The sequence below is a fragment of the Adelges cooleyi genome, unplaced genomic scaffold (genome assembly GCF_023614345.1).
Source record: "Adelges cooleyi isolate 19-005CV unplaced genomic scaffold, UGA_ACOO_1.1 ACOO_flye_CR_arks_rails_tigmint_CR_PRNA_30, whole genome shotgun sequence".
NCBI lineage: Eukaryota > Metazoa > Arthropoda > Insecta > Hemiptera > Adelgidae > Adelges > Adelges cooleyi.
Window position 1 is genome coordinate 23,835,621 of NW_026095971.1, and position 23,520 is coordinate 23,859,140.

The 23,520-nt window shown below is 32.2% G+C and overlaps 1 protein-coding gene across 2 annotated transcripts in view; it reads right to left on the reverse strand.

Annotated features, from left to right (window-relative positions):
- The window catches only part of LOC126837960 (rho GTPase-activating protein 7), a 98,292-nt gene extending 87,223 nt beyond the window's left edge, over positions 1-11,069 (reverse strand). For both annotated transcript variants that reach the window (XM_050571997.1, XM_050571996.1), the window contains exon 1: positions 10,785-11,069. The gene's annotated coding sequence lies outside the window, so the exon portion shown is untranslated. The remainder of the gene's footprint in view (positions 1-10,784) is intronic.
- Positions 11,070-23,520: the final 12,451 nt, after the last annotated feature.

The window sequence follows — 23,520 nt, forward strand, 5'->3', positions numbered from 1 at the left end:
TTGCTTCATAATATTTAACTTGTCGCGACCTCCAGCTGTTTTAACCGTTTTGATTTCATCGAGTAACGTTTTACAATGAATCAAAGGTCAGACGTGTATAGTTAGCTGGTTTTCTGTGCAATGTAACGTTTAGATATTTTTTGTAGATTTACACTTTTTCAAACAAAGTAAGAACAACAAATAAAAAATACTATGTACCTAAATGCGTACAAATAGATGTGTAATATACATGCCAAGTCTGACACACAAAAGGGGTTAAAACATCAATTATAATGTTATTTACTCTTCTAAATAGTATTTGACCGGAGGTCTGCCTAAATTACATACAAAATATTACTACGATGATCCGGACCGGTCTAATGCGTTTAAGATTGTCGTGTGAACTGAACCAGATAACATTATTCATACATAAGAAAAGCTAAAATATATGCTCTGATGAGCTTACTGTAGCTTTTACTATGATATGTATACCGTCGTTAAAGTGTTTGCAAATCACTCCGTCACGTTTTCATCATATTTTCTTTTCTATACAATATAGAGCATTAATATATTATCTCATATTATATGTGTACATGTAAGTATAGGTACATGTGGCGGCGGTAGAAGTAACATGTTTATTCACCTTTACCAGCGGCGGTGGCCGACGAATGCCTCGGTAGAGCCGCGCCTTGGACGACCAAAGAAACAATAACCTTTGGTCCGTGTGTGTGTGTGTGACAGATGTAATATAGGTATTTTTTATTGTCCCGAGTCGATTTATAATAATCTTTTTTGTTTTGTTTTTTATGCCCGTGATTAATGGGTTTAAAATATAATTGTAGCTTTTGTGTACACACACACACACAATAATAGTGTAGCGAGCAAAGCGGTTCGCCGACAGTAGGTATTGCCTTTTTACTGTCGCATAAAAACGCAAGTAAACAATTACCGTTTACCCAAGTCGTTAGAGCTATTGTTGAAAATAATATTCAGTAATTTTATGATATTGAATCAGCATATAATAACGGGTCCACATTTTTTTCCAAAATACACTTTTTGATAGTAATAGATAAAAAATTAAAATATGCGCTTATATATATATATATAGGGTGTCACGGGAAGTTCTACCGAGCTTCAAATGAGACATTTAAGATGCTCTATGGTACAATAAATGGTATTCATTTTTTTTTATTTAAAAATTATTTAAAATATAACTCTTATCTCATTAAAAAATGGTCTTACGAAAAAAATAATTTCAGATTTGAAATCAAGAGAAAAAGTCTTGTTGATTTGATATGTAACATGATTTTTTGGTATCTGGCCACACATACGTCCACAGGGTGGCCACCGATTGGCCACTGAGTGGCCGGCATGTGACTAAAACCAACATATGGCATGCGACACGTAATTTAATATAAAATAATTCTAAGAACATCACCGAATTGAGAATAAAATTCTAACCCAAAATGATTTGTCACATTTCATAAGTTGGTTTTGGTCAAATGCCGGCCACTTAGTGGCCACTCGGTGGACGTATGTGTGGCCAGATACCAAAAAATCATGTTACATATCAATTCAACAAGATTTTTTCTCCCAATTTCAAATCTGAAATTAGTTTTTTCGTAAGACCATTTTTTAATGAGATACGAGTTCTATTTTAAATAATATTAAAATTTAAAAAAAATGAACACCATTTATTGTACCCATAGAGCATCCTAAATGTCTCATTTGAAGCTCGGTAGAACTTTCCGTGGCATCCTGTATATTGTATAGCTGTTCTAGTCATAGGTGTTTTAAAATAAAAATCGTCGTTGCATTACCTCGAGTGACGACGTGGAATAATATTATAGTGCCGCCAGCAGCCTGTATAAATACTTGTGACGGATGATAATCATCGTCGGTATAATAAAATTATATACAATACCTTTATCTCTCAATGAGAGGAGAGTACGAGCAGCTACCATTAAACACACACGTTTACGTTCACACAAAACACGTTGTACTTGACGCGTTTTCCCCTTCGTTAGAAAATTAATAACAACAATAATTACAAGTATAGGTACACACACAGTAATAATGTTATACCGTCAAAATCGTTAGACCTACTAGAGCCCACTTGACGGGTTGTTTAAACAAAATATGGCGTTTACACGGTAATATATTATTATAGTATGTAATGTGTAATCAACAACACGTTTGAACGGTAATACGTTACACAAAAGTTGTGCCGTTTTACAGGGGAGTAGTGCAAAGAAGTCTGGATCTCGGTCTAAGTAGAGCGAGTCGAGTAATAAAGTGACCGACCACATATTTTCGATTATTGTCGATGGAATCACACGCCCCCGAGACTTTTCACTTTGTTAATGCGTCTGGCCTGTGCGTGTATTACACACTGGCTTACAGGGTGGCACTATAGTACACCGTTCTAAATTCCGATTATTTTTTATTTTTTATTTAAGTAAACACACGCAACCGACGTACATTTCCATAATCCGAACCGACATTCAATATTACACCGCACGGACCACCAACACCACACCGTGTTATCCGACCGGTCAGGCATTCTGTGTACTCTTAAGGAGATCATCCTTTTTTTAGCCGTGGGGATTTTACCTATATTAACCTATACACGCGGGTGCAGGATGTCCCGCTGAGATTGCGTGCACACACTCGTTATCCTTTCCAGCTAACCGACAGCGACCTGTTGCTGTTTGTTCGTCGGTTGTTGTTACTCTATGTTACTTGACCATAGGCGGATCCATCTAGGAACGAAAAGGAGAGAAGTTAAAGGGTTACAATTGACGGTAGTAAAAAAATCCACAGGTAATCCGATACGGTGTTAAATAGATTTTGCATTATAAAGTATATAGCTCCAATATAAAAAATAAAAGGTGACGAAAATACACATCAAATTCTAGTTGTTTGGAATACCTAAGTTTATCATTTAAATACCGATGCTATACACGAGTACATAATCTTTGTAACAATCAACAGTTATTACAATTTATAGAGCATACGATATTTAGAGAAAAAATGTGAAAAAATGAGCTTGTTGTGAATACAAAAAAAAAAACAAATAGCTACACACTAATGGTGAGAAGATAGATATTTGTCTTGGCTTTAATATAAGATATTATACAGAGGTCGATCGGATTTCATACTCATGCGGTATAATGATTTGAATTTGAATAAAGTCTGTAAGTTTGTTACAACTTATAAACGCTTAATTTTCAAGTGTCTCTTAAACTACAAGAGATAGAGAACAGAGAGACTTAAGTCGATTCTAAGCTCATTAGAAATAGCTTGTCAATAAGACACAAAATGTGAATTAAACAAATTTTTAATTTATTATTTCCAGTCAGTTTTAGATACATTTTTCTTTAGAACGGATTTTGTTATTTAAGATCTTATTATAATCACTTTGGCTTGTAGCATTGAAGAGTTTCAGAACTTTATCTGGTACACGTACAGTTCATTCATTACAGAGCTTTAAAGTTGTATATTGTTATAAAAACACATTTTTCGCCACTAAGTGTTCATTAGCTATTAAATCATTCGTTTAACGACAAATGGTAATAATCGTCCAAAAATTAAAAAATAAAGTTAGTCTACATTAGGTAGAGTTTGGCATTTTTTTTTATTTATTAAAATAACAAATAATAACTATTTTATTCGAATAAAAAAAAATTGTCTATACAAAAAAATGACTCCACGGTCATTCGAATAAACTGTTCGAATGAAAAATAATATTCAAAAAATTATTATTCGGATAAAAAAGCTGATAGCCGACACAGTGGTATTACTAGCCACTTGTAGTAGGCAAATTAACCACGGGCGTTTCTCGAGTTATAGTATTATGTAACTTAAGTCATCGACTTATCTATATTGCTTTTTTTTTCGCATCGCCACGTTTTTGGGATTAACGCCAGCCGAACAACAAACATCAAGCCAGATAGTGTTGTTTCGCCAATAACGATGGATCTCAACAAGAAGAAGAAGAAGTCCTCCCAAGATATCGGATATACACTGCCGGTGTCGTCACGTGACTACATCCTGACGCCAAGTTATATTGTTGTGCCATAAAGTGGTAACCTTTTAACGACTTGTACTTAAACGCAGTTTTTTTTTTTATGTTGACAAGCCCAAGAGTGAAAAAAAAATAATGTAATAACACTTGAAAACCAACAATCGTCGTGCGATTACACACACCACGAGCAGATAGCTTGTGTTTTAAAACGATCAACAGGTATTATAATATGGCAAAAATATGTCTGTGTATAATATTATAGTAACGTCACGAACGCGGCAAGTGTTGTATTATAGAAGTCTATACATAATGAGTGAAACCTATATTTATAATTCTCACATTACAGGTGTATATACCTACTATATATTATGTAGGTACTGTACACCAATAGCTAATGAAAATACTAAAACCCCACTTAACAGCAGCCACAAAGGATATACACATAACGTTGGGTTTACAGGGTAATTAGCGTGACATTTTTCATTTTTTTTAAATGAAATATATTATTTTTTTACCGGCTAACAATAGCCGTATAGATATGGTTTTAAGATATGATTTGTTTTTTACTTGCAAACTTTCTACATATTATTATACACTGTACAGTTATGATAATATTATTTGTTAAAGGTGATGAACGACAACTCCTGTACAACGAATGAGTAATAACATTTTTTTTTTTTTAAATATCTACAAAACCGCATAGATACTGAACGTTTATAATAGTTGGAAACTTATAAATTATATTTTTCAAGCGTTCTCGCTGTGCGTTTTTATTTTTTTGCATACTAATTTGTATGTAAATTATTCAAAGAAAACCAAACCTGTTTGTAAGCGATTTAGTCTAAAAAAAAATCCTCAATTTCATTTATTATGAAAACTGCAGTAAACAATGTGTGTACACAGTACATGTTGATTTAACCTAGATATTTTGATAATATTTTAATCTATATCGCACCATAAATATTTTATTTACAACGCAAAGCGCTCGCTTATAGCCTCATAAGATACAAGAACAATATTTTTTTTACAACACATTAAAATAGTGTATACAGTATTTACACAAAAAAACATATTAAACGCATTTCAAGTGGCCACGTCATCAGTTGAAATAATATTTAAATGAATTTCTTTATTACCTAATGCAATAAAAAAAAAAAATAAACACCACTAATAAATAAAACCTTACTGGTTTATCACAGATTACTAATAGTCCATTATTCAAATTAAATGTATATCAACATAGTAGATTCATAGTAGATTTTCTATAAACGGAATATGTACATTTGAACAGAGTTTTATAGTTTTAAAATTCCTTTTATTAACTACAAAACGATAAATTATACAAGACAAACCAATAACTTTTTCCCAATTCAGAAAGTATTAGTGTTTATTAATCGAATTTAACCGTAAATCCCAATTTAAATTTTATCCCAGAATAAGGACCGCCCCATTGAAAATACATTACTGTATTACGGTGCGCCATGCTTTGTGCCTAATAGCTTTGCTAGAAATTATTTGTTCCCTCCCCGGATTAGACGTTTAGCAATAATCCAATCTAAGGGTTAGGTTTGATTAGGTTTGGTTAGGTTTGGTTAGGTTTGGTTAGGTTAGGTTTGGTTAGATTTGGTTAGGTTAGGTTAGGGTAAGGTTAGGTTTGGTTAGGTTAAAAATATAATTCAAATACAGAATGCTTTATATTGATTTATTAAGTATAATAAACTAAAATGCTAATGCTAAATTTTTAGTGATATTTAAGTAGGTTAGGTTTGTAAGTTTAAATTCTGCGGCTTTGAAGTAGGTAGTGTTACCGGTAATTTTCTTCAGATGTTTTACTCATTGTACCTAATATTACAGATTGTAAAAATATTTTTAAATAAAAAAAAATAAATAAAAGTTCTACCACAGTAATATTTTTAAGAGGTTATTTTTTACACAAAAAAAAACTGGGGGTTGATATATCAGCCAGCTGATCACCCCTGTATACACGCCACTACTCTATTTAATAACTATTGTAATTATTTCTGGTCACGCTCGGCCGATCGGAGCCAATATTCTTTCTTTTGGACGGGGAACGATAAATCAATTATTTATTTAACTTTTTTTTTTTTAACGTATCAAAGTATTGTAATTATTAGAGTTGTAGGACTACTGACTGATTGCTGGGGACTAGTTTGCGAGTGAGGGACAGACGTTGCACGGTCCAATGCACATTCAAATAACATATTATTATTAATAACGTTTTGTTCTATCCGCAGCGGCCTTCCGAGAGAGTCTTAAATAATAATATGATCATTACTATATATTTTTTTGGCGGGACTTTATTCTCTTCTTTCGTCACATCTGCCAGCCGGCTGATACATATACAAAAACCGTATATAGACCTAAAAGACACGTGTGTTCTTTCTGTTGCCCTCCCCGACACGTTTCCCTTTATATATATATATTATATTATACACCGCACGTGTCTGTCGTGGCCCAACGGTGCGTTTGTTGTGTTGTTTTTCTACCAAACGACAGTGGTAGACGGCGTTTTCACGGTGGAAACACACACTGTACACAGTACAACTGTGCAACAGAATAGTGTCATAATAATAATAATGACTCTCTCTTTCTATATAGCTACATAGGTGACGGACGCACAGGAAGTGCATGTTTTAGAGAAATATACAATAATAGGTTTGACGTTAAAGAAAAAAACATTGTACATTACACAAGAACGGAAACGAGAAATTAGGAGGAGACGTCTACAGCTCTAGTAACGCTTTGTGAATACCCAAAAATAATCCTGATCCCAACCTGGACGGACTGACCCGTAGCCAGACCACCCCATAGACGGTGCAAGGGTTCTAAAAAGTAAAAAAAATATTAAAATTTTTATAGCCATCAGAGGCGCGGGAATTATTTTTAAAACACTATAGTAGATTGTTTTTTTATCCAAATGAATGGGCTCTGATGGTATAGTGACACAGCTATAGGTATAGGTATGTGTCCTGTGTATAAACTACTCGAGTAGGCACTGCCATGTCAGCTGGTCGTGCCGGTTTCCAAAGGTTACCATCTATCTACACACATTTGGCGAACAAGCAACAGTGACGTCATTGACAATCGCATACCGAACGGACAACAGTTATCTCGCATAAGATACGATGATGATATATATTCCGTTTTCAACTTAATCTATTTCTTTTGATTTCTCTCAAACTATATTCCAGAAGAGATAGAAAGTCGATGCGCCAAGACTGCCTCGTTTTACAGTGTTTTACATTGAACAAATTTTCGATTTTAGCTAAAATTAGATGGATGAATTTTGGTAATTTGACATGATTATCTAGTAGTAGTCAACAGCAATGTAAACAACGCAACCTCTGGTGCCAAAAAAAAAAAAAAACGATTGACCGTCAAAAAATATTATTATTGCTACCGGTTGGGCAACGCGTTTGTGGTCTGTGAATCTTGTGACTATTTTTTTTTTTCCACACACCGTTTTGTTCTATTTCTATATTATGCGCTTATGGCCACCGGCTTTAAGTGTAATAATAATATGTAACCGTACACGAGGCCCTCGTTGAAATCGTTGTCACAAAAATAGTTGTCAAACTCACAAAAGTAAACAAATTTAAAACGTCAACGTTGTCTTTTCTGTATTTTAATTTTTTTTTTAAACCTCTGACGACCGGAACGTTAGTGGTAATAATATTACAAATTGTTTTTTTTTTTTTGTAGGTTAGGTTAGGTATCTTTGGGCCAGAAAGACGGAACACCGCCCAAGTACAAATATACCCAAGCCAAAAACAAATATCTATCCGTCTATCTTATCAACATCGAATTTGTTTTCAAGGTTAATTTTATTATAGTTAACTATAAACTGCATTGTTAATAATTGGCCAAAGGCCAGTTACATGACGTTTAGCAACGACTTGGTTTGTTATGTAACAGCAAATTACTTGCTAACAGAACCGACTGAATTGCATTAGAAGAAACCGAGAAAACTGAATTCACCTAATAGTAGCTGCCTTAGCCAACTTAATAGCTATATATTATTCGGATATCTTTACAGTCAGGTAAATGCAACTAGGTATGTACTATGAAATGAGTGTACCTTAAGTCACTCTGTTGCTTATTGTTATGGACACGGTTCGATGGGCCGGACTTGCCAAGACGGTAGGAGTTATTTAATTTATACCCACAAACGTCTAATTACATTTTTTTTTTATAACAATCTCTACAAAATAATACACTGTAATTATTCGGTCGAAGGTTTTGTGATGATGATGATGATGATAATAATAATAATACAAAAATCGTAGACCGTTCGGGTTTGGGTTTAAAGTAATTTATGGCCAGGTTAAAAAACAAATGAAAACCGTGGGGGGGAGGGTCCAAAAAACGATTCATTATGCAAATGATGCAGACACGTTGGAGACAAAGAGTGTTCATACACACAGACACACATCTCGAAGAGTTAAGACCGCTGGTAATTGACCAACAAAAAAATAAATTTAAAAAAAAAACCCGTTTATGTGGTTGACTGTGGTTTCGCGAGCAAAGTCGAAAATTAATTAACCTTTTTGTTTGGTCAGACAATTATTGTAAATCAGCTTTACACTCGGTCGAGCAGTAAATACAAACCAAACAAGTGGCGAAGATGTTTTATTTACCTAAAGTAATATAGAAAACAATTAAAAAAAAAAACAAATTTGAACTACTTTTAACTCTTGTACCTACTCTATTAGTTACAAATTGTTGTCAACAACTTGGCTGTGCTTTCAAATTCAACGGATTTTGATGTTTTTTTAAACATTTTTTATTCATACAACGAATTTCTAGTGTTTAATCAGCTGTTGGAAAATGTAGGCATTGAAAACGGTTTGTCTGATATATTATAACAGCTCAACACTATATTTCAAGAAAATTGTACCTACATCAAGTTCAAATGAAAGATTAAAGTCTGAACATCTGTTTGATTGCAGACGATTGCTCTCTTACAAACACAATGTCTTGCCGTGACCATAAGTATTTCTTAGCGGTTTATTGAAAATCAATTAAAGAGAAAATAAATGGTTAGTTTAATACTTTGTCTTTTTTCAAATTAAGCAAAATTGCGGTCACTGAAAGTTTATATATGCATTTTAGGGGTCAAAACGCTCGTTTATTATTAAAATTGTAAAAAAAAAAAATTCTTCAATTAAGCATTACTTTTCATGTCTTGAATATTCTGTATAAAGTTCATTGGAAACCATTTAGTAGTCTTTGTAAAAAAGTTTTGAGAAAAATGTGTTTAAAGTGTCACAAAACGCGTTACAATTTTTGTTTAAGTAAAATTAATAAATTTTTTAACCAACCTCTAACCCCTTCTTAAACATTTTCAAAATTATTTTCTACATCTAAAAAATTTAAAGATTTTTTAAAACCTACAATCTAGGGCTTAAGGGGGTGAAAGCGGGTGGTTTTTAAGTAGTTTTATATAGGCAATATTTAAGAGAAAAAAAAGGTTTTGATAAATTCCGACCATGTAAATTCTTTGTCCGGTTAATTTGTAGAAGTTAGGTTAGGTTAGGTTAGGTATTGTTTTTAATTTATATAATTTTTTCTACTGGTAAAATCCATTTTTGGTTTATTTTACATCCAAAAGTCTGACAAAATTACAGCTACTTAAAAATGATCAGATTAAGATTTTGTAAAGTGATTCGAGTTGCTCGACTACTTTATTAGGTTAATGTAGGAGACGGGTTTTGAGTTTATTGTAATTAAATGAATTAAATTTGAAAATTTGTCAATATTAAAAAGCAAATTTTGTTTACTTGGAAAATAAACAAATAATCAAAAATGCGTTTCCGACATAACTTAGTGGCCAAAGAACTTTACAGCAATGCCGTCGGACCGTCCTAAGTAGTCGAAATTTTCTTCTTTTTAAAATTAAATTTCTTTTCTGTACTTCAAACGCCTTACTTGCCGACTTGACTTGATAAGACAAAGGCCGGCCGGGGGTCGCAATAAACACAAGCGCACACATGTGCGACCACCGGCTGACTATGCAGTGGTTTTTTTTCGTTCTCAACCGCACACAAGTGCTACTATAATTTACATATATATATATATATAGTATATACATCTATATTATGCATACTTATATACTTATATAATATTGTACTAATAACATTACACGAGTGTGTACGTTTTCGTAAACGCATCGACCGAAAGCATACTTGTATATTATTATTATTTCCAAAGCCAACAAGGCCGGCACGAATGATATGATAATTTAATCTTAAAACTCAAATAATTAGCTCTTTTCGAAACGCTTACGTTTAATTTTTTTACCGAAATATTTGCTGTATTAAACACAAAAAAGCGCTAATTTTAAAACTGTAAGGTTTTTTTGAGTCCCAAACCCTTCCTTCTTCACTGCCACTTGGTGTAAGGCAATGTCATTGGCAATGCGGGCCGGTTTATGGGGTTAAACAAAACTACCAGTGGCGTTTATGAGGGGGAAACTAAATATTATGCTTTATGCGGGTTGCCAGGAACAACCCTTTACCAGAAAAAATTTAAATAGATTTTTCTCCAAGTAGATTCGGTAAACCGTATTTAAGTAAATTTGTGTAATTCAGTAACTGAATAATATGAGATAAGAATTATAACAATAGGGGTTTTTTCAAAAGATTTTTACTTTTTTTTTTTTGGTATTTGATAATTAACTATCCTAATCAAGCTAAAAAATTCATAGTCCTCTTCTTATCCTAATCAAACAAAATATAACCGTGTAGAGACAACTAACCTTAAGGGGGCAGGACGACCTGGGGCTGAGCTTGTCGGTTTTTTTATTCCATTTTTTTCTGCCAAAAAAGCACTTACCGCGTTTTTTTAAACGTTAAACCTTTGAAAAAAAAAGTCCTCTTTCGCCCGGTCGACGCACTCGGAGGGGTAAATTTTGAATTTAAAAAAAAAAACCCACAAAATTGGCATAAACCGCACCGAATCGTGTGGGTATAATAATAATAATAAAAAAAAACGTCGAGCACACACATATAATAAAAAATAACACTGCTGAGACGACCACAGCACAAACGCACGTACGGTACGACCGGCGGATAGTCGGCACATGAGTGGAAACCAGTCTCGACTCAGCCGGTGTGTGTGCAGTGTGTGATATCTCCCCACCGCCATGTGTATTACACACAATATCTGCTGCGGTAAGTGTACCTCTACACACATGATATTATTATAATATAAATTATACACAGCCCGTTTGTATGTTATTATGCAGCCGAGAATAATTATTTTGGCGCGAGACCACGGCCAATGCCACCGACCTTTGGGCCTTTGACGACTTTGAGGTCTGTACTGCAGGGTTGCCATAAAAAAGTCCATCCCGAAAAAGCCCGGGCTAAACCCTATTGCCTTGGAAAAATCCCACTAAACTTTAAAAAAAATGAGTAACTTAGAAAAACACTGTTTTTTGTACTTGGGTAATTTAAAAAAAAAAACATCTCTTTGGTAATATTGCATAAAATGAATAACAATAATTATACAAGTGCACAACATAATTCAAAAAACATTATAGGTCACTTTTTAGTGCAACCTAACCTAACCTAACCTAACCAGCCGGCCTTTGTCTTATATGTAAGATCAAGTCCGTGTCCAGCAAGTTAGGCGTTTGCAGTTTAGAAAAGAAGTTAATTTTGGCATGAAGGCGATTCGTGTGGTCAGTGAACTTTATGGATACAGCAAACTTGGAAAATTAAAATCTGATAATTGTATTAAATGCCATAATAAAATATATTGGTAAATTAGTTTTGGTTTACAACGCACAACTCTGTTTATGATTTAGTTATTTTAGTTATGAAAAGAGTTAAGTAAATCGTTTGTCTATGAACAAGGTCAAATTCGTTTAGTTAAAACTGAGATATGCAGATGACACCGTATTGATGGCTGGCAGTATCGAAGACCTGCAAAAGATATTAACAAAGTAGTGACAGCTGGTGAAAATTTAGGTCTAATACCTTGGACATGTTATACGGCATCCTTTCTGGAATATAGTCTACTACAATTAATAACCCATGGCAAAATAGTTGGAATGTCTTGGATGGACAACCTCAGAAGATGGTTAAATACATCTACGAACTCACTATTCAGAGCAGCCATTAATAAATACCAAATTACTAACATGATTGCCAACGTTCGATAACGAATACGGAGCACACAAAGAACAAGAGAAGTGCATAAGAGTTAAACATATATTTTTTTATAATTTTTTTCAAGTAAAATTGTATGTGAAACACAGTTTCCCGAAAGTTTACCATATTGGACTAACCCCTTTCATAGGGGTCATAGGTCCTAACTTAACCTAACCTAACCAAACCAAACCTAACCAAACCTAACCTAACCCTACTTGACCTAACCTAACCTTTTTTTTTACTATTTTGTTTTTTAACGCACACTTGGGAGGAGAACCTTACTTAACCTACCCTAACCTAACGCTAATTTGTATTTAAATGAATTTAATAGTTATTCGCAGACAAACGGACGAGTAAACACATTTGGTTTGGATTGTGTTCACTGTCATCCCGCAGTAAACACACACACACACACACAGTATTGGTCAATAGTCAATGGTTAAACATTAAATATCCACACGTAATGAGCTTAAAAAAAATACCGAGATGATAAAACACGTGTAATGTAATGAATAGTGTTTTTTTTTTTTTGTAAAGGCTACACCTTATGCTACAACATGTAAATATTGTAAAGTACCTATACCGATATTTTCACAACGGTTGGAGGCTTGGGTCTACTTTAACAACCTTGTACGGTACGCATAAATCTAGTACACGGTTTTTTGGTATTTTATGACATTTTTATTAAATAAAAAAGAATAAAAGAATGATATAGTATAAAACGCTGACTTGCACAAAACAAAAACCTCGTTAAGTTTAACGATGCGTTCGACCTTGACAATAGAGTTTTATATCCCCCCCCCCCCACAACAGATTGTCACATACCGAGTGGTAACTCACATGGTTACTTCATTAAGAACTTCACATAGAATGCTTACCTAAATATCTACAGTTGAGTTAAAATATATTAACTATAGCTTGTTTCATTTATTTCGATTTGTCTAAAACACAATATTATGGAAGAACATTGAAAAAAATAAGTAAATGGAAAAATTTATATTTTCTAAAAATGTAATCAAATTAATTGGCACATAATTACTGTTGTACTAAGCTTAAAAAACAGTTTGATACAATATGGTTTTTTTCTGCTTGTAAGCATTTTTAGACGCGTGTTTCAGATTTTCGCATGATACATTATTAACTAATGTTATGTAAAGTCAGCAAAATCTCTTCAAAGAAAATTGTCTTTATTTCTGTGCAAGGCGATTCCGTTCAGACACTCTAAATCACTTGTTCAGTAATGGTTTATATTTTGTCACACACACTCACTTTTATTTGGTTCTTCTACTTTAATTTATCTTGATTTCTCTAACTTTTTTCGACTATTTGACCTTCTCACATTTGTTCGATGCCCAAACCGTTTAAATATGATGTGAATAATTAAGTTTTAGGCATAGCTGCAATTTGTATCTCAATCAATGTGCTAAACATTCGATAAGAGAGCGTTACACAACACAGATACGCGGTTTTTGTATGACTCAATCGTTTCCTAGGAATACTGCGGTTCATTTTTTTTATTATTATTTTTTAATATTCTAATTTTTTTTTCTCTTGTCTCAGTTTGAATGAATCGACTTCAGTGTGTGTGTATAATGTTCTGTTTGCCGACCATGCAGATAAACAGTGTGCATTCGTTGTGTAATTTATCAGCAAAAAAAAAAAAAGAAACCCACGGACACGGTTCTAAACGGTTCATGAATGAATTAATGCGAATGCCTAGAAATTTTCAATTTCCTTCCATATACTGTGCTAAACTATTGTTTTGTCATATTAATTATTATTATTGTACTTCCCGAGAGTAGAAAACATGGTTTGTTGAACCCTCGGTTGCGATACCGTTGTGTCTGAATCGAGTACATTGCCAAATGTCTTATAGTTTTCTGTTGATTTTTAAAGAAATCAAAAAAAATCATCACTCTAGATCACCGTCACACAGTTAAGTAACAGCTTTTCATATAAAAACCACTAGGACCATGTTCAGTCTGTAATTCATAATGCTTCATAAGTTAGTCAATTAATAACTCATTTCACTATCAGCATCTATGATTTAGGACGCATCTATTCAGCATAGATCTAAGGTGAGTGAAATTAAAAAAATATATATTTATCCATTTTCAACCTACTGTTAGGCCTTTTTACTGGTTTTACTTTGTTACTTACCTTAAAAATATTTGCATAATATGTTTGAGAATTATTCGAACAATGCACAGCTCAGCTTGCTATTTACAATTTAAAATTGTTTAATTTAATATTTTATTTCATACAGATTTTGGTATGAACTGTTTATTGGACATTTGGGTATAAATGTAGAAAAAAATGTATACATGAACTATATTATAAAAAAAAAAACAACACAAACGGGTTGTATTTTTTAGATTTTTGTTTTGCATGCTTCTCAACAAAACCGACATAATGTATTCCATGTTTAATAAAATATATGCGATCTCTGTGTGTAGGTTATTCAGTTATTGTATTATTTTGTCTAACGCTTATCCGTGCTAAATCGACCAGTATCGTGTAACACGATCTTCAATAAGTCCTTTGTGTGGAAATACCGTTAAAAATTATTCATAAGACGTTCAACACGCGTTATTCATTAAAATATACAGTTCGGCAAACATAATATAGGAATAATATCATACCTAGTAGTCGGTAAAAAAAAATAACAATAATAATATTATGTTAACTCCATTCACACGGTAATAGTGTATTTTATTTTTCTCTGTTAAATTTTCAAGAAATAGTAAACAGCTTAACACCTACATTCATAAATCGTTTAAACAATGTTATTCTAAATAGCAGTGACTTCGAATGAAACCGCATTTTTGTTTTGTGAATGCTATCCAGTGAAATTTATTCCATCTCGAACAAAACCAAACATACTCATACGACCCATAACTTGACAAAGGTAAAGTACAACTAATAAAAAATTATTAAAAGTTTAATTAAATTGCTAAACAAAAACAAAATGTTTATTATCAAGTAAAATAATTCATAGTTAACACCTTAATTTCTAAAGTAATCATAATTTTCAATAAATTAATTTGAATATTATAACAACAGTTTATTAATTGTTACATTAACACTTAACTCTTTGTACAACCATTAATCAGAATTCTTTGATAACGTTTTCAATAAAATATTAAATTTAGGTAACCACAAATTAAAAAGATAAAAAAGAAGTGGAATTTTGAATTATTATAAATCACATTGACTTTTTTCTGAGAAAAATCTTTACTAACATCAAGCACCCTATCTTCCCTGAATCAATGGGCGGTTTTATCCTTTTTAAAGCTGAGAATAATCTTTCACTTGTACAGTTTGGACAAAGCAGTATACATAAGTATACTGATAAAGTACAGTAATCAGAGAGAACATTTAACTCCTTGTTAATAGCTGCTAAAACTATATTTTCTAACATTTTGAATAAAGTGCACTGGAGAAGAAAAAAAGAGGAACCATTTAGGACATTTATCATTCTTATAAATATTTGGCTGCAGTATTTTATAATAATATAATTGTCCATGTATCTAGTTTATCTGTAAAAAAACCAGACAAAATAGGGAAAACTCTACTCATGGGAGTGGGCGTTTGTCCGAACCTTAAATATATCAATAGCTATCAGACATTGTCTGGGCCAACTCGGATATTGCCAATAATAATTATTAGTATTCGCCTAGTGTGACACGGTTTATCTAACTGTAAAAAAATTACTGTAAAAACAGATTAGATAAAACCAACAGATGGTGCATATTCCTATTAGAGCAATGTAACTGCTGAAAATGTAAACAAACCAAACCAAAACCCTCCTCAACCCGGAGTAACCACTAGTAGAAAAAAAAACAAATTATACATGAAATATTATACATTCAGAACTGAGCATCTTTGAATGTATAGATTATCATCGCCGGTATATTATTATAAAAAAAGTATTCAATAACATATTATAGTAAAATGTTTTGTACAATAATTTAATTTCTAGAATGTGGTCACCCTGAATTGAGGAGGGTTTCAGTTAGATAACATTATCACTGTTTAAACAAAACCGGATAGTGCACTACATAGTAAAACAATATATTTTCAAGTAACGATTTTCGATTGGTTTAAACCCAATGCAGTAGGGCCAAGTTATCGTGTCAAAAATATTGTACACATTATTTACAATAACAACGTAAACTGATAAGAATTACTGATAACAAATAGTTGATTAACGATGGTGATAACATGACAGATGTTTAGTATTGATCTGTAGTACTTGTCTTTGTATTGAATTGGATACTTTTGATAAATCTGTTGAAATAATAATTTTAATATTAATCGTTATTAAGCTAGCAGCTTATAAAAACTAATATTAACAAAGCTATAATAGTTTTATACCTGTCTTATTATACCGTTACATTGTAATGAAGACAATGAGAAGAAGGGATTTTCTAAGTGTATCAGAAATACCAGAAACTCTATAGTACTTGTTTGTTTATGTATACTAAAAAATAAGACAACAGCTGTCAAACACAAACCATTAAATGGTTAAGAATGTCACTAAATTTTGAAATGATTTTTGAATATGGACTGTTTTCTTGCGGTTGTACTAATGGTCTGAGCTTGGAAAAAAGTGAAAATATACTACTTGGATATGACCACTATAAAAAGGTTAGTGCCTCATTATATTAATACATATAAAACGGTTGTGTTTATCCTCATTACCATTGTAATAAATAAAATATTTGTTTAATAGATTCTTTTTTTTTTATAATTATTTCATAGCTATAAAACTTTCTTGCTGAGGTATGGTATACCGGTAAACCGGTTCAGTTCAAATAGGTGTTTTTTATAAAGCTGCACAATGTAAATGCGTGAAACTTCATTTGCGACAAACGGTTTGCTAGGCGGATACAAAATGTTGTACTCGATACTTGTAGCAATTACACTGGTTAAGAGAAACGGAGACAATAAAAATCTGAATAAGTAGTGTTCACTTTTAAATAAATAAAAAAACTTATTAATACAATTATAACATATATGTATATAATATGCTAAACTTAATTTATAACGTTAAAATAATACCTCAACAAATTGATTATCTTGAACAACGTTCAACAACAACAGTCTTCACCAAGAACAATATTCTCTCAGCCTTGGTCTGTGGGCATTATGATTGCTATGACTTATTGATGATGGATATTTTTTTTTTTTATCTACACTATACGTATTGTTTATATTTTTCATTTCAATTCGTCACTGTAAAATATTTCTGTGTGATTCAATGGAATTACACTATTGTTTTATAATTTTCAATTCAGACCTATCATAATATTACATCTTAGTTCGTGCAGAATGATTCACAGAAAGACTCATTAATAATTTCCACGGGATGAAACTAGTTCCTGTTAAGTAACATTATTGTTTATAACAATATATAAATGTGCATGTGAAACTCAACCACATTACTTTTTACCAGTTTTCTTCTAGTGGTGATTAAATGTTTAACTTTAGTGCAAATTGACTGATAAATGCCTAAAATTCACCTCTTCCATTTTAAAATCCAAAAAAAAAACACCCAGTTTTCGTTTGAATTATACTTATTAAAACAATACCCGTGTCTGGTTGTATTTAATTGAAAAATTCAATACAATATAGCTGTTATTAACAGCATTCCGGGTGACAATAAGTGTCATCTTAATTTATCTTGGCGGCGTTTCGAAATGCATTGTGATTTAAAATTTAATAATTAAATAAAACCATTTGTGACAATTAAAAACTATAATGTGATACGAAACTGTTCAGGAAACATGTGAAGATGCATATGCGTGTGGCCTCAAAGAAGCGAATCGAAGTGTGGATTAAATGTGGGTACAACAATAGGCAAAGATTGAAAATAATTAAGAGATCATGTAATGTAATTTACTAATATTATATACATTGACAACGGTCACAATGCTTTTTTTCCACGACACAGTAATTATTTAATTCGGTATAGCGAGTGACGAAATACATGAAAAGCACATCATTTGGATCATCTATTGTTTTAAGAATTTCAATTATCATCAAGGCAAATGTCACCCCGCACAACTGTCGATTATATATTAAGCTTGTACCATTACATTACACACCCGAGTCCAGTGTATAGAAATAGTCTGGCAACGTACAACGCTACAGAGCGGTAACACAATACTATTTTCAAGATTTGTAAAATCAAGTACTTCTTCTCGGTGACTATTGAAATAATTTACATAGAATTTATAGAACTTCTAGTCTTGTAAGTGATAAAATATAGAAAACATTTCAATAGTTATTTTATTATTCGCGGAATAAATATTCAAAAATGGTTCTTAATTACATTCAGGTGAAAAAGATACATTTTACAAAGTTGCACTTTCACTTTCACGCGATAAGAGATAAGAGATAGATGATATTGATCATTGATAAGAGATAAGTAATGTGATATCTGATAAGAGATTAGTGATAAGTGATAAGAGATAACATATCCATATAGTAGCAGTACCGCATAAACAGTTATTGTTATTTGCTGTATGTTATGCTTGATTAATTATGCGTAAACCTACGAATAAGTTTCAAGTTCACTGTAGTCTGTAGTATATTATATTAGTACATATACATTATAATATGACAAGAGGGCATCTCTTTGTCGGCGGAGGTGGCGGCGGCTAGCCCCTGCTCTCTGTCAAATCAAAGAGTATAATATATCCACATAATAATAACAATAATAAAAAATAATAATAATAACACGAGTATTGATCAATGGCTGCGGGAAACAAGAGTCGTGTCTTAAAATAATAATAATAATAATAATTATAAAAAATACTATATACGAAATCAAAAGTAATACAACGTCGCCTATTGTTTCACCGTCAATGCGACCGACAATAGTAATTGGCCGGCTGTTCTCCTCGTCTTATTCCGACATGACTCAAAGTGTCCTTATAGCCCAGCCGCCTTGTTTTGTACGATTATTTTTTAAACGTCAAACATATTATTATGCATATAAATCTGCAAATTTCTGTCCAATTATGCACAGGATAACTACTAGGTACACTCGCTAGGGTCGTTTGTATATGACTTAGGTATGTAGTTTCCAAATGGTCGGATGTTGTCCTCTATTGTCTACCAAGGCGTATTATCTAAAATCGTGTATCGCTTAGTTTCCGAAGTGAGCCAACCCGTCACACGGTTTTTCTTAGCCGAATGCGAAAGTAGATTTGATTTATATTCATACTCAGTTTGGCCTCAAACAACTGATAAGAGATTCGGCTAACAAGTGATAAGAGGGAAACCATAATCTCCGGTCAAGTGATAAGAGAAACAAAGTCAGTCGGCCACCTCAGCTAAGTCGTTCCAGAAAGTGCTCTGAGCTAGTAGTATGCTTGAACTGAAGGGAATTTTAATTGTTGATGACTCGATACTCAAGACCTATATTTGATGTAAAGGAAATCTAAAGATAACATAAGAAAAGTGAAAATATGCATACTACACTCTGCAGTACTGTGTGCTACCAGAAGCATAAGCGAATTGAATTGATAGATTTGATAGCACATAGTAAACTTGAATCACTTTAAAGAATTGTGTTTTTTTTTTTTTAGCTTTTCAATCGAACAATCTAATGTAAAGTCAAAATATATATTTTTAAGCAACGTTATGATTTTGTCATTGTATTAATTTATGTTCATACAAAAACAGATAAGCCAAATGTGTCATCCTAAGGATTTATTTTTCACAAAAAAAAAACATGCTAATAAGGAAAAAACAAAGAGAAAATAACGAAAAATACCGCTGTTAGGAGTCAAAGCTAATATCCGAAAAAAATATAAGGTATCTACAAGAAAACAAGGCACAATTTATGTGGATTTCACCGAAAACTGATAGCGGCGTTGGTAATTTATTATGAAAAATATTTTATCTTTTGATTTTTGAATATTATCATAAGAAACAAAATACTGTTCTTTTTTTTTTTTTACCTACAAAAAACTATCTGTTCGTCTTCTGCGCTGCGCTTTCGTTTCTGTATTTTTTAATAATTATGCCTGCCGTTTTACGACCGGGTACAAACAATATAACGAATAAATCCATAAATTTGAATATATGTATAAAAAAAAAACAAACGACTATACCTATAAAACCATCACTTTGGCTAGTTGAGTCCAGCGCCAACCGTGGGGGGCCTAAGGGAGTTTGTGCACGGCCTCCGCTTGACGTCTCGGGTCGACCTATGTCCATTACAAGACCATTAGAGCTAGCCTATATGTCTGTATAATATGTACAAGGTGATCCGTCTGATGCGAGACATTCGTTTTCTCTGGAAAACATGAATATTTCTAAAATAAAATGTTTTCCCATGCTTGTGAATCCAATAGTCCATAAAATTTGTAAGTATTAGTATTCAATGGGAACGGAAAGAGTTCTTTATTTAAGGGGCAAAAGATAGGCAATATTCGACAACAAATGATCTAGTACCCCTTTTGATTCAGCAATTAGAAAATTAGTTAGATGTTTAAAAACTGTTTTATACGGTTTTGTCGACTGAGTACGCTAGTGATATATAATAATGAATTACACATTTGATGAGAAACTTCTTTACAATAGAAAAGACAACTTCGATAACCCTTTATTAGGTAAGCAGAAGTTATTTTATGTAGGTAGATTAGGTAAAAAGGAATGGAAAAGACTTGCGCTATAGGTTCAGATATCATAATTTATTGTATTTTATACTTTATTAGATAATATTATTATTTCTTGCCTGTCCTGAGTGTACCGATGGAAATAATAATTCTTACCGATCACAACCTACTTTTTTTTTAGTACTTCAAAATAGAAAAAATTATTTTAATGACCTTGATGACAAACTATTTTTAGAAAGGTATAGACTATCTAAACAATGTGTTAAAAAATTATTTATACAAACCGAAACGTTAAAATAAAAAAACCAAATAATAAAAAACTGACAAATTTAATAATACTATCACTTATCAGTTATCACATTTCGTGATAACCAATGAGAACGTTGGAATCAAGGTAACCGCGGTAACCGCTTTGGTAACCCAACTAACGTTTTGTTAACTTAACAAATAGAATTTAGCAATAATAATGTTATGGTGAAACTTATTTCATTTAACCCGGTGTTAAATTTAAATGAATTGTTAACTGACATATTGTGTCAAGAGTGTATTTAACAATAGTTGGTGAAACCGGCTGAGAGAGTTTTAATTGAACGAGTTTGACCCTTTTCATAAACAACAAATGAGTTACTTAATTTGTTTCACAAATAAAATTACTAAATCATAAACGGAATTGTGGGCAACAGAACGATTTGAACGAAAACTACTTTACCAACAAATTTCAATGTGACTCGAGGGAAACGAGTGTCGTCTTACAACAGATGGACCACGTAACAACATGTTATCATTATTGTTTATCTGGTCAAGTTTTCTCATCACCTTACTAACCGGCCGCGTCTTATTATTGACGAATTACCGCCAACGCGTTTTGTCTGTTTTCGACAACCACCTACAAAATCGATAAATCACCCGATCGAATTTTTTATAATAATATAATATCGTTTTTTACATTGTTATATTATTATCATCATTATTATACGCCTATATAATGGTTATGTTCTTCGCTGAAAGCCGATCACGATAATACACCTGGGGCTGAATACCACAATAGACATGTACTAAGCGCTGTCGGTTAGCTGTATAAACAGCTGTATTGGTTTACAAATATAAATTAAAAACAACTGCTAAAGTGAGTTATGAACTATGATCCACTGTGATAAAAAACCGATTGCTATTGTTTTAAAAAAAAATAAATATTGGACGCGTTTAAACAGCAGCTGACGTTGGTAAGTTATACTATTGTCCGTTGCTTAGCTGAGGCATACGATAATTTAGTAAAAAAAAACTTGTTTAACGTCCAATCCATCATGCATATCGTAGATCAGATATAATAATATATTACAACTGGATAAAAACCGACTTCTTATAATAGCAATATCCGACATTGAAGTCGGAAAAATGGCCGTGTTTTCTTATCAAAGAGCCAATTGTTTATATATTTCTAGCTGATAACACTGAAAATCCGTATTGGGAATGTGACTTCCCAAAAAAATGGAATTGTTGCTAAAATTAGTAAACATTATAAAAAACTATAATAATATCATTACAGTAAGTCAACTATTCTGAATTTGAAAATTTTTAAAATTAATTTTTATGTGATTATCCTTCGTTATCACTTATCAGTAGTCAAAATGTAAACAAGGGGCATTTTGATAAGAAAGTCATGGCCATATATATTTGTAATGTAGCTCTTTCTATGTTATATTTCCATAATACTTTATTATACTGTTATGTGGAACGGTTTTGTTTTTTTAATGTCCATAAAAGGATTTGGGAGAGTTGACGACATTCGATGACAATAGAAATAAGTACGTTACAAACAACAGTAAATTAACTTTCTAACGATTTTATAAAAATATCTTCGAATAAGCATTTCTCGGGTATTGGCCGATTAGAAAACGGTTCAGTCTGCAAATTCCAGGGTTTGAATATTTGTTTTTTTTAATCCTATATTGGAAATACAACTCGAGGAATTATGTTATTGTATACTCAAGTCTTTAATCACTAAACACAAACTAGTATGATAATAATAATAATTATCATGACTCGTGATCTTTAATAACCAGATTGATAAATATATTTTAAACCAATGCAAATACCGTTGCCATTATGATAAAATATAACGAGGCCCGAACTAGTAAACATGTTGTATTGATAAACAAAAAAATATGATGAGTTATTATTAATTTGATGATATTATCCCACGCCAAACGACATAAATAATAATAACTGTTTATACACAATCTAAATATAACGTCCCCACGTGTTATCAGAGTACATTATTTTTTATGACTTAAAACAATAATATAAAGCTAAACGTAGACAAGACATGCACTATAATATATTATTACTCTTTTAGCTAAACAGTTCACAGTATTGCAAGACCGGCAATAAAATTATTTATAACAGAAAAGTGTTGAAATAATTGTTGCTTAAAGTTATTGTACTGAAATATTTGAGCCCTTCGAAATAGCGTAGGTTAATTTTTTTTTGAAATTTGTGATTTACAATATCAATATTATAATGTTAAATGCACAAATGACCTAGGACTTAGGTCCTAAGCCCTAGTAAAATATAAACATAATGGTGTATTGACCGAAATGACCAATGTCAAAATTCATAAAAACAATATTAAAAATGTCTAAAAGCAAAGTGGTGTGTGCAATTTTTACTTTTATCCATTGGCACAACTAGAAGGGGGAAATTT